Source organism: Eumetopias jubatus, unplaced genomic scaffold, assembly GCF_037043125.1.
Source record: "Eumetopias jubatus isolate StellerSeaLion01/CBP00866 unplaced genomic scaffold, mEumJub1_p1.0 scaffold_7, whole genome shotgun sequence".
NCBI classification, from domain to species: Eukaryota; Metazoa; Chordata; class Mammalia; order Carnivora; family Otariidae; genus Eumetopias; species Eumetopias jubatus.
In genome coordinates, this window is record NW_028274813.1 from 58,103,513 (window position 1) to 58,113,909 (window position 10,397).

At 40.1% G+C, this 10,397-nt stretch overlaps 1 non-coding gene across 1 annotated transcript; it reads right to left on the reverse strand.

The window, feature by feature from the left end:
- Positions 1–4,264: 4,264 nt before the first annotated feature.
- LOC114208817 (small nucleolar RNA SNORA5) lies at positions 4,265–4,390 on the reverse strand. Its single transcript, XR_003609148.1, has one exon. It is a non-coding gene; the product is annotated as a small nucleolar RNA SNORA5 (small nucleolar RNA).
- Positions 4,391–10,397: the final 6,007 nt, after the last annotated feature.

Below are 10,397 nucleotides of genomic sequence, written 5' to 3' on the forward strand. Positions count from 1 at the left end.
TCTCAGATCCACCAGAAGCTGTGTGCTAGACAGGTGAAGCCACTCATCTCTACGAAGCTGTGTGCTGAGACTTGGCAGCCAGTGTGTAAGAGGCCCTCGGAGGAGACAGATCTTGTCTCAGAATCAGATTTACAACATGATGCCTTGTCTACTGATGTCTTGGACTGACTCACTTTTCTCCTCAGGCTTTGAGTCTCTTGGTGACTCGGACCTGTACTACTTGCTTCCCCTTCCTTACCTGTCGGTTGACTGTGTGGATTTACCTGCCTCCCTCTTGCTGTGAAGTGTTTGACTCCTGGCTCTTGCCTGATGGGATCTCATCCTCTGTTTCCGGGTTTGAGAAATTGCATACCGCTTACCTTGCTGACCTGGAGGCTAGCCTTTGTGTCCTGACTTTTGCTTCTTACCTGCCCTTATATTATTGATGACCTCTCAAGTCTAAATCTCTTCTACTGAGCCATCACAACCAATTCTGCTTAAGTGACCCAAGCCTTTCCTGAAAAATTGCTGTGGCTGACACACACCACATCAGGGTAAGTTTCCATCTGGTAGTTTGTCCTAGAGGATTCCGAGAACATTCTAGGCCTTGACTCCTGTGGTTCATGTGGTGCGAGTCAGTGGATATTGTTTAACCACAAGCAAAAAAGTGGATTTGAATTTCTACCTTTGAGGCTGGATCCTTGCGCTGTGGGGGTGGGGCAAAGGAAGTTCAGAGTGACCTGCCAAGTCCATACCTATTCTTCCTCCCAAACAGTGGGCACTTCCTATTTTTTCTTCAGCCACAAGTCTGTGTAGTGCTGCGTGATTCTCAGCTTCTTGAGAGAGTAAGTTTTGTGTCACAAACTCAGAGAGTCCTTGATGACATGTTGACAGGTATTGGAAATGATGGGATTGGAGAGCCAACAGGTGACTCATGCATATGGATGTCTTCTGTGATTATACATAGCAATTTATCTGGAGTTATTTATGGTAGCATTGTCACAGCGATCAATGAGCGGGAAACAAGGCTCTCAGAGCCACAGGGAGAGCCTTTACCACCTCTGTTACTGACTGCATTACGTCCATTTTAAAAAGTAAGTTTGATGATAAGCTTATTGAACTTAAGAGTCTTAATATAATGCTTCTTCTCCCCTGAAACTTAAAAATCATGTTGAACTACAAAAAGTCTGATGAGATGGAAAAGAGCTGGGTTTGTGGTCGCATAGAAGCCAGAATGTCAGGCCTCACTGAGTGGTTGGGTGACCTTGGATAAGTCACCTATTTTGAGTCTTAGTTTCTCCCTTCTTTATGGGGCTTAATAATATTTGTTCTAGCATAATTCACGAGACTGTTGTAAGTAAGGAAGAAATGAAATGATGACTATGAAAGTGTAGTGCAGCATGCCCAGGAGAAATAAGGCTGCAGATAGCATTCTGGGAGAGAGGCGATGCATCTGGGTCTGCTCATTTTAGGTGCCAGAATCTTGACTTCATTGTTCAGGAATCCATACACAATCATACTTTGAGGAAGAGGTTCTTAGCTCAGATTTTAGGAAGAGGACCAAAGGATTCGATGAGACTTATTGAATCTATGCTTTCTAATGAAACTACATGCGCTTGACTCTACCTTAGCTAAATAAAGGTAAATGCAATACTATACAGGCTGCACAGGCATCCTCTGGCTAATCTAGTTCTTTACACTAAGCAGCCAATAAGAACAACTCCTCAGTGTGTTGAAGATGATGCTTTCGGGTCTGTTCTGGTGTGGTTGCCTCTGGTCAGCTGTCTTCCGCTGATACCTTCTGCATTCCAGTCCTGGTGGAATTGACTAGGATTTTTTAATTTGTTATTTTTTTCAGGAAATCATTTCTAATGGCATGTTTTTCAATCTCTGATGATGGGATTGATCAAAGGTCACTTTGCTCATAATTTTGTTGATTTAGAGACACTGTTTCCTTCTCTGTAAAATGCTGTTTTTCCAAGCTGTGGAAACCCAGGACATTTGCAGGTTAGTGACTCGGTAGAAAGGAGGCTTTTAAGTAGGGAGAGTTCAAAGTTATCTTGGTAAAGTCAATAACCTACTGTGTGCTTCCCTGGTGTACCCTGGGTCCCCTGGTTCATATGGGTAGGGGTCAGGACGAGGAGCTATGAATTCCTTGTGCTCCTATTTGTATTTTCTTCTGTATTAGGGTGCTCCAGAAAAGCAGAACCAGTAGGATTTCTCTATCTGTATCTATCCCTGTCTCTATCTCTCTTTGTCTGTCTCTCTCTATGTCAAGATAATAGCTCAAGCGGAGAGAGAGTGAATTAGCTCTTCCCCTGCCTTTTTATTCTACCCACGTCCCCAGTAAATTGCATGATGCTCTACACTGGAGAGGGCTATCTACTATACTCAGTTCAACAATTCAAATGCTAATCTCTTCTAGAAACACCTTCACAGACACATCCAGAAATAATGTTTCACCAGCTATCTGGGCATCCCTTAGCCCAGTCTAGTTGACGGGTAAAATTAACCATCATACCTTTTAACTCAGGAAACCACAACATTACACCCTAAATCCTGCCTTAAAACATTGCACTTGTCCTGTGGCTGCTCCATAACTCAGACTTGACTTCTGGGATTTAAGAGTAGGGTTTCTGGTTGAGCCCCAGGGCTCAGGGACCTTCAGCTTTTATTACAGAGTCCAGTTGAGGGCCCTCCCGAGCAGCGGTCCTGGGCCTGACCTTCCACAGTTGCCAACACTGGGAACGGACTTAAACAACAAATCCTGCAGGTCTTTCTCAATCTGAGTTTGCTCTCTTTCCTTCACTGGGCTGTGTGTCCTCCACGAAGTTAGGGCCCGTGTCTGTTTTCACTCAACATTATTTCCACAGAGTTATGGTACAGAATAAATAAACGCACGAATGAGTTGACAGCATGAAAATGACAAAAAAAAAAACCCCAGTAAACATATAAAACTACATTAATATCACATTGTTAAACACTAATAATCAATTATTTATTAAGTTGCATACAGTGTTGCGATTTAATGGGAACAAGGAGATGCCTCGAGTTCAGATGTTAGCCCTGACTTAATAGCTGATGGCGACTTATTAACTCTTTAAAACTTTGATATCTTAACTTACAAATGCAATGATACATGTAAATGCGTAGCATTTGGGAGGCAATAATTTCTCAATAAATGTTAGCTTTAATTTCTGTAGTATTTCAAACAGAAAAGAAACGCTTTATTTTTTAAAGAAGAAAAGATAAAATACTTAGTGGTAAACCAGTGACAAAATTGACATAATCTTTCTGGAGAAAAAGTTGACCAATTAAAAACAAAAGCATTAAAATGTGCTTATTCTTTGATCAAGTATTTTCATGTTTAGGATATACTATAACAAAATAAATAGGCATGTGTAAGTTATGCATATAGGGGCGCCTGGGTGGCTCAGTCGTTAGGCATCTGCCTTCGGCTCGGGTCATGATCCCAGGGTCCTGGGATCGAGCCCCGCATCGGGCTCCCTGCTCCGCGGGAAGCCTGCTTCTCCCTCTCCCACTCCCCCTGCTTGTGTTCCCTCTCTCGCTATGTCTCTGTCAAATAAAAAAATAAAATAAAATAAAATATGCATGTAAAGAATTTCTAATAACTCTTATTTCTAATTATAAAAAAGACAAATATTCAGGAACAGGTAGATTTTGTAGGTAGGTTTTTAAGATCAGCAAATAGAAATGTGTATTTTTTTAAAGATTTTATTTATTTGAGAGAGAGAGAGCAAGAGAGATATTTCAGGCACCCCAGAAATATGTATTTTTGAATGGGAAAGTACCCATAAAAGGCCAAGTGGGAAAGCAGATGACAAACCATTAGAAACAATATGGTACCATCACAACTTGGATGAACTAATGGCCCTTGTAAACTGAATACATCTAAAATCACACTTGTGATTCTCTCAATGTTTTCCTTTCCTGGTGTTCCTATTTCTGTAAATTACACTACTTAGCTGAAATCCTTACATTCCCATATTATATGGTTATTTATTATCTCTTTCCATTACCAGTATGTTAGTTCCAGTATGTAATCTCCAGCAGAGATTTTAGCTGTTATGTTCATAGTAATATTGCCAATACCAAGAACAATGAGTACCACATAGTAGGCAATCAATAAATATTTGTTGATTAATTGCATGAGTGACTACTTAAATACATTAAGTAGAAAAGGATGACAAAAATGTTATCAGGGATTAACTCAAAGGCAGAATACTGGTATTATTTTATTTTATTTTGTTTGTTTGTTTGTAGGCCCTTTCTGCAGCTGTACTTAACCCCAGGTCCTGGGGCCCGGGGCCCATGAGCTGCAGGCCTTGCTGTGGCCATTTGGTCAGTTCCTGCCGTGATGGGGATGGGGGCTCAATTTGACTCGACTGTGGTAACGGTGTTGTTTAGAGCTCTTCTGTATTTTGCAATTTTTCTCTCTAGTTAGAAGAAATTAAAATTGGTCTAAAGAGCCTAATTTGTGGGGCGCCTGGGTGGCTCAGTTGGTTAAGTGACTGCCTTCGGCTCAGGTCATGATCCTGGAGTCCTGGGATCGAGTCCCACATCGGGCTCCCTGCTCAGCAGGGAGTCTGCTTCTCCCTCTGACCCTCTTCCCTCTCGTGCTCTCTATCTCTCATTCTCTCTCTCTCAAATAAATAAATAAAATCTTAAAAAAAAAAAGAGGCTAATTTGTAAGCCTACTGAATTTTAGGAAATCATGTACACTGTTGTTGTTAATGGTCAGGAAGAAAAGCAAAGAATGAAACTGGATAGTTTGCTATAATGGAAGGTCTGTATTATTGACATATCAAAAGAAGATCAAATTAATCATAAAAATTAACAGCAAAGAGAATCATTAAGGTCAACTATAATCCCAGAGAAGTAACTCCTGAGATGGCAGATGGCAGTGTACTGTTCCTAGAGAAATCTTACTTCATAAAAACTGGACCAGTACTCTTTTTTTTTTTTTTTTTTTTTTAGAGATAGAGAATGTGCATGGACTGTGCGGGGTGGCAGGGGAGGAAGGGGTAGGGGTGGGAGGGGCAGAGGGAGAGGGAGAGAATCTTAAGCAGGTTCCATGCCCAGCTGAGAGCCCGACGTGTGGCTCGATCCCACGATCCTGAGATCATGACCTGAACCAGAAGAATCAAGAGTTGCAAATTCAACCGACTGAGCCACCCAGGAGCCCCTGGACCAGTACTCTTAAAACAAAATCACAGATATTCAGTTAGGAAATTTTAGTTCCAACTTCCTTTATTTAAGTTACATATATTTTTACCTTAAAGTACATTCAATTTTTGTTTTTCTGATTTGAGAAAAATTGTTGGTGGTCTTTTTTTTTAAAGATTATTTGTTTATTTATTTGACAGAGAGAGAGAGAGAGACAGCAAGAGAGAGAACACAAGCAGGGGGAATGGGAGAGGGAGAAGCAGGCTTCCTGCTGAGCAGGGAGCCCTATGCGGGGCTTGATCCCAGGACTGTGGGACCATGACCTGAGCCGAAGGCAGACGCTTAACGACTGAGCCACCCAGGCGCCCCAGTAGTTGATGTTTTTTATGAGGTTAAAATTTCTATTGTGGTGAATGAGGCCAAGGTTGTACTTTGTAGACCTTACATACACCCCACAAAGTATATGATATGTTTGTAAATTCTTTACCCAAAAGTGGTCTTTGCAGCTCTTTTCTGTATTTACATTGTTTTTATACTGTATTAGAAGTTCCTAAGTGGGCTAACAAATTACAATTTTGTTACTAACCTTGGTCAAATACCATGCACATCTCTAGGCTTCAAAATGTTATGTCTTTTTAAAAGAAAAAAAAAATCTCTGAACACATGGAGAATTGGATAGAAAGAATAATTTGCAAGGAAGAGTGCAAAACAATTTTCCTTTCATAATACATTATTACTGCATTGTATACCCTGGGGCACTAAATATGAAACAGCCTGGATGATACATGTTTGTTAAATCCAGCAGATAATGGTGTATCTCTTGCTGTACTAAACAAAAATACAGTTCATTGGATAGTGTCACTGAAGCAGTATTACCTCCACCATTAGAAACATGATGTTTCTCTGAGCATATGCAATTACTTCATAGGAATCAAACTACCGTTCATGGTTGTTATAAGATAGTTTCTATCATGTGCCTAGTCGTTCTTAAGATTCAAGTAGAAAGCTGTCGACATGGCTGAAAACATGCATATTTAGTTATTAGGTAGTGTTTGGAAATACAGACCATAGGTATTACTGATAATGCTTTGGGGCTAATTTAGGTGCAATTATGAAATTTTTATTACCATTTGTTGTTTTTCAGAACAGCACATTTTGTCAAATGTTTATAAAACAATTCTAATAGGGCCAAACAGGCCTTCCTGTTTTATTCCATGATATGTCATTGTGGTATTATGTGCTTCCAAAGGAACTAAGAATTATCATAATAATGATGAGGATAATAACACGTTCTTAGAGCAAAACTCATGTAGCAGACTTGGTGTTTGCTCAATTTTTCCTCCCTCCCTTCTTCCCTTCCTCCCTTCTTTTCTTTCAGTAGAAATTTATGGAATGCCCACTAGGTCTTAACTGCTAGGTTGGCTTCTGGGAATAGAGTGGGGGAATTAAACAGATACGATCTCTGTTCTTGTGGAGCTTACAAGCCAGAAGAAGAAACAATTATTCATTGATTCAACATACATTTATTGGGCAGCTAATATGCTGGACACACTACAGCAGTGCAAGCTACAGACAAGGGCAATGAGGTGGAAAGCACTTGGTAGGTTCCAGGAATGGTAAGTAGGCTGACACAGTCAACAGATGGGATGGGGCCAGAGAGGAAACAGAAAGGAGGCTGTAGCAGGCATAGAGGTGAGAGCTGATGGTGTCTGGAAATGGGGCAGTGGTAGAGCAGATGGAGAGAAGAGGACAAATGTAAAATTCACGCAGGTGGTCGAATTGACAGGACGTTCAGGGAGCACCCTCCAAATATTAAGGTCTTTAACTGTGCTGATCCCCCAAAGTCAAATTCAAATCTGATTATCCATAAACCTATCTCTGATAATTTGCAGCTCAGAAAGACCACTGTTTATCACATATGTGGTCAGCTTTATGTCCACTGTAACAAGTCTATACTAGATTTTGCTTTGTAACATTTTCCTTATGCACTAGCTGGCTTGTTTTTGAAACTCTGTTACATATATATTTATACATTATTCTAATTATAATAAACATGGGTCAGTAAACTATTAAGGATTCCTTAATGATGGGAATTTTTTTTAATAGGAAATCGGTTCCACTACCTCCTGGCACCACTTTTATTTATTTTTTAATTAATTAATTAATTAATTCATTCATTCATTTATTTGGCAGAGAGAGACAGAGCGAGAGAGGGAACACAAGCAGGGGGAGTGGGAGAGGGAGAAGCAGGCTTCCCGTGGAGCAGGGAGCCGGATGCGGGGCTCGATCCCAGGACCCTGGGATCCTGACCTCAGCCGAAGGCAGACGCTTAATGACTGAGCCACCCAGGCGCCCCCTGGCACCACTTTTAAATAGATCATTTGTCAGGACACAAATCATCTCAGAGGAACAGAACTAGGGCTTTCTGAGTAAATTGTTCTATTTCCTCTACAGCTTTTAACCTGTTAAGTCTTCTATTTGGAACTCAGATAAACCATCAGAGATCCCTAATATAGTACAGAGTCCTAGCACTAAGTAGACTTAAGGACCAGAGGCTTTCTTAACTTCATCTTGCTTTTTGATTTGTTTGTAGACCTTTGTTATAATTCCTCTGTCCTTGAAATCTTTTTTGGACCTTATTCTATACTTTATGGAAAATAACAAAAGAATTATTCCCCAGAATTACGAGAATAATCTCATCAGCTTTCAGCAAGACAGTTTTAAAGTGGGTAATACTGAATTCTCTATCTCAGCGACGACATTTCATCTTCCGTGGGATCTTCATGTCTGTGATTTGCAGAGGTCATCATTAAATAATATGACAGAAAAAGGGACATGGCTGGAGATGAGATCTTGACAGATTGGAACTAACTTCAAAAGAGGAGAAAATTGATTTGGGGTTGTATCAAGTGTACTTGGAAATAGAGGGTGTAGTCTTTATTATCCCGTGAGTATATTAGTCTTCATATATCACTAAGTCCTTTGGGAAAAATGGCTATTACTGCAGACATGCTTGTTACATCAGATTTGTCTAACATGTTATTTGCTACAGACTTTTATTCTTCTAGATCAAGGTGGCATATGAATCCATTTTAGGTCTGTGTGTTTTAAGGCCTTATCTCAGTAAAAAAAAAGTCGTTATCGAGGTCACAAAGTCTGTAGAGCAAGCCTTGGAGAAAGGTGTGTATTGTTCCAGCTTGACTGTTACTAGAAGGTAGACGCAGGACTTCCTACCGTGAGATTAATGAAAATACCACCCACCATTGCTCACATTACTGGGCGATGTATTCTCTCCATAAGGGATGGGGTAAAATTCAAAGAACAGCAAAGAACGCTTAAAAGGATTCATTGGAAATGATGAAATAGTGGGACTTAGAAATAGAATCATAAAGGTTAGATCTGTAAGAAATCTCAGATGCCATTTAGTCCTGTCTTTTCATTTTACTGAGAATCACAGATGGGGACAAACTCCTTTTGCTCAGAATCACCTATCTCAGGGCTTTTACTGGTTAGTTCAGAGCAGGGCTAAAACTCAGGAGGGTCATGACTCCCTTTCTCCTGTTCTTTGTGTCACACTGATCTATCTTGAATCTTGAGCCATTACTTACTAAAACTAACTGTAAGGTGCCTGTTTATCTGACCTATTTCTTATCACTTCTCTCTGTACCAGCTCTGCTTGCTGGTGAATCTAATCAGCTCACAGAGCCACGGATGTACCAGCTTATGTTGCCTCTTACCTTTGTCATATTATTACTCATTCCTGGAGAACCCTGTGCCCTTTCCCTGCCTGTCAGTGTGCAGTCTACTATGTTTGACATTCTACTCGGCTCAGGCAAATCCCACTTCTGCCATGGAGTTTTCCCTGACTGCTCAGCCATGACAGATGATGGTTTCGGAATTTCTTAAGTCCTTATAGTTTATAACAGTGGCTCCCAAGTCCAGCTACTTTTCAAAGTCAACTGGGGAGGTTTTTTTTTTTTTAAGATATTAAATTTTATTTTAAATGTAGATTCTTGAGCCCTACTTTCAAGGTTCTATTTTGAGATAGGTCTGGAGTGGAGCCCTGGAATCTACATTAGTCACCACCCCCCTCCACACACAAAAAATTCCCCAAATGATTTTGACAAGCAGATGGACTTGGGAACCAATGATCTAAAATATGTAAGAATTTAAAGTTTGAATACTTTTTTTTCATGTGAGTTTGTTTTCTATTCCAACCTATAACGTGACCTGTAATGAATGTGGTTGAGGATGGTGGGAAAGGGAGGAAGGTGGTAAGACTTGTTTGCAAAAAGGAGTAGGGTCTGCTTGCAAAACAAGTCTTGAGAGGCACATTTCTTGAAACGCTAGCTATTCTGGTGAAAGTTAAAATGAAGGAAGACTCCTAAAAAAGATACTTGTTCCACAAAGCTGTTAGTTATAGAAACATCATTTGATACTGCAAAAGAAAAAAATACTTTAAAATCTAGCACAGCTGATGTATAAGTGAGTATGTATTCAGTTTGGGTCTTAGCAAAAACCTTTGGGGACTATATCCTTTTCTTTTTTGTCATTCAATTGAAGTATAATTAACATACAGTGTTATAGTAGTTTCAGGTACACAATGTAATGATTCAATAATTCTATGCATTTCTCAGTGCTCATCATGATACTTGTACTCTTTTTTTTTAAAGATTTATTTATTTGAGAGGGAGAGAGAGCATGAGCAGGGGGCAGGGAGAGGGAGAAGCAGGGTCCCCACTGAGCAGAGAGCCCAACGCGGAGCTCAATCCCTGGACCCTGGGATCATGACCTGAGCCGAAGGCAGACGCTTACCGACTGAGCCACCCAGGCGCCCCTCATTTATTTTCTTAAATTCCACATATGAGTGAAATCAGAAGGTATTTGTCTTTCTCTGACTTCTTGCACTTAGCATTATATCTTCTAGGTCTATTCATGTTGTTGCAAATGGCAAGATCTCATTCTTTTTTAAGGCTGAATAATATTCCATTATATCTTTACCCATTCATCTACTGATGGATGTTTGGGCTGCTTCCATAATTTGGCTATTGTAAATAATGCTGTAATAAACACAGGGGTGCATATCTTTTTGAATTAGGGTTTTCATATTCTTTGGGTAAATTCCCAGTAGTGGAATTACTGGATCATATGGTAATTCTATTTTTAAATTTTTGAGGAGCCTCCATCCTGTTTTCCATAGTGGCTGCATCAATTTGCATTTCCACCAGCAG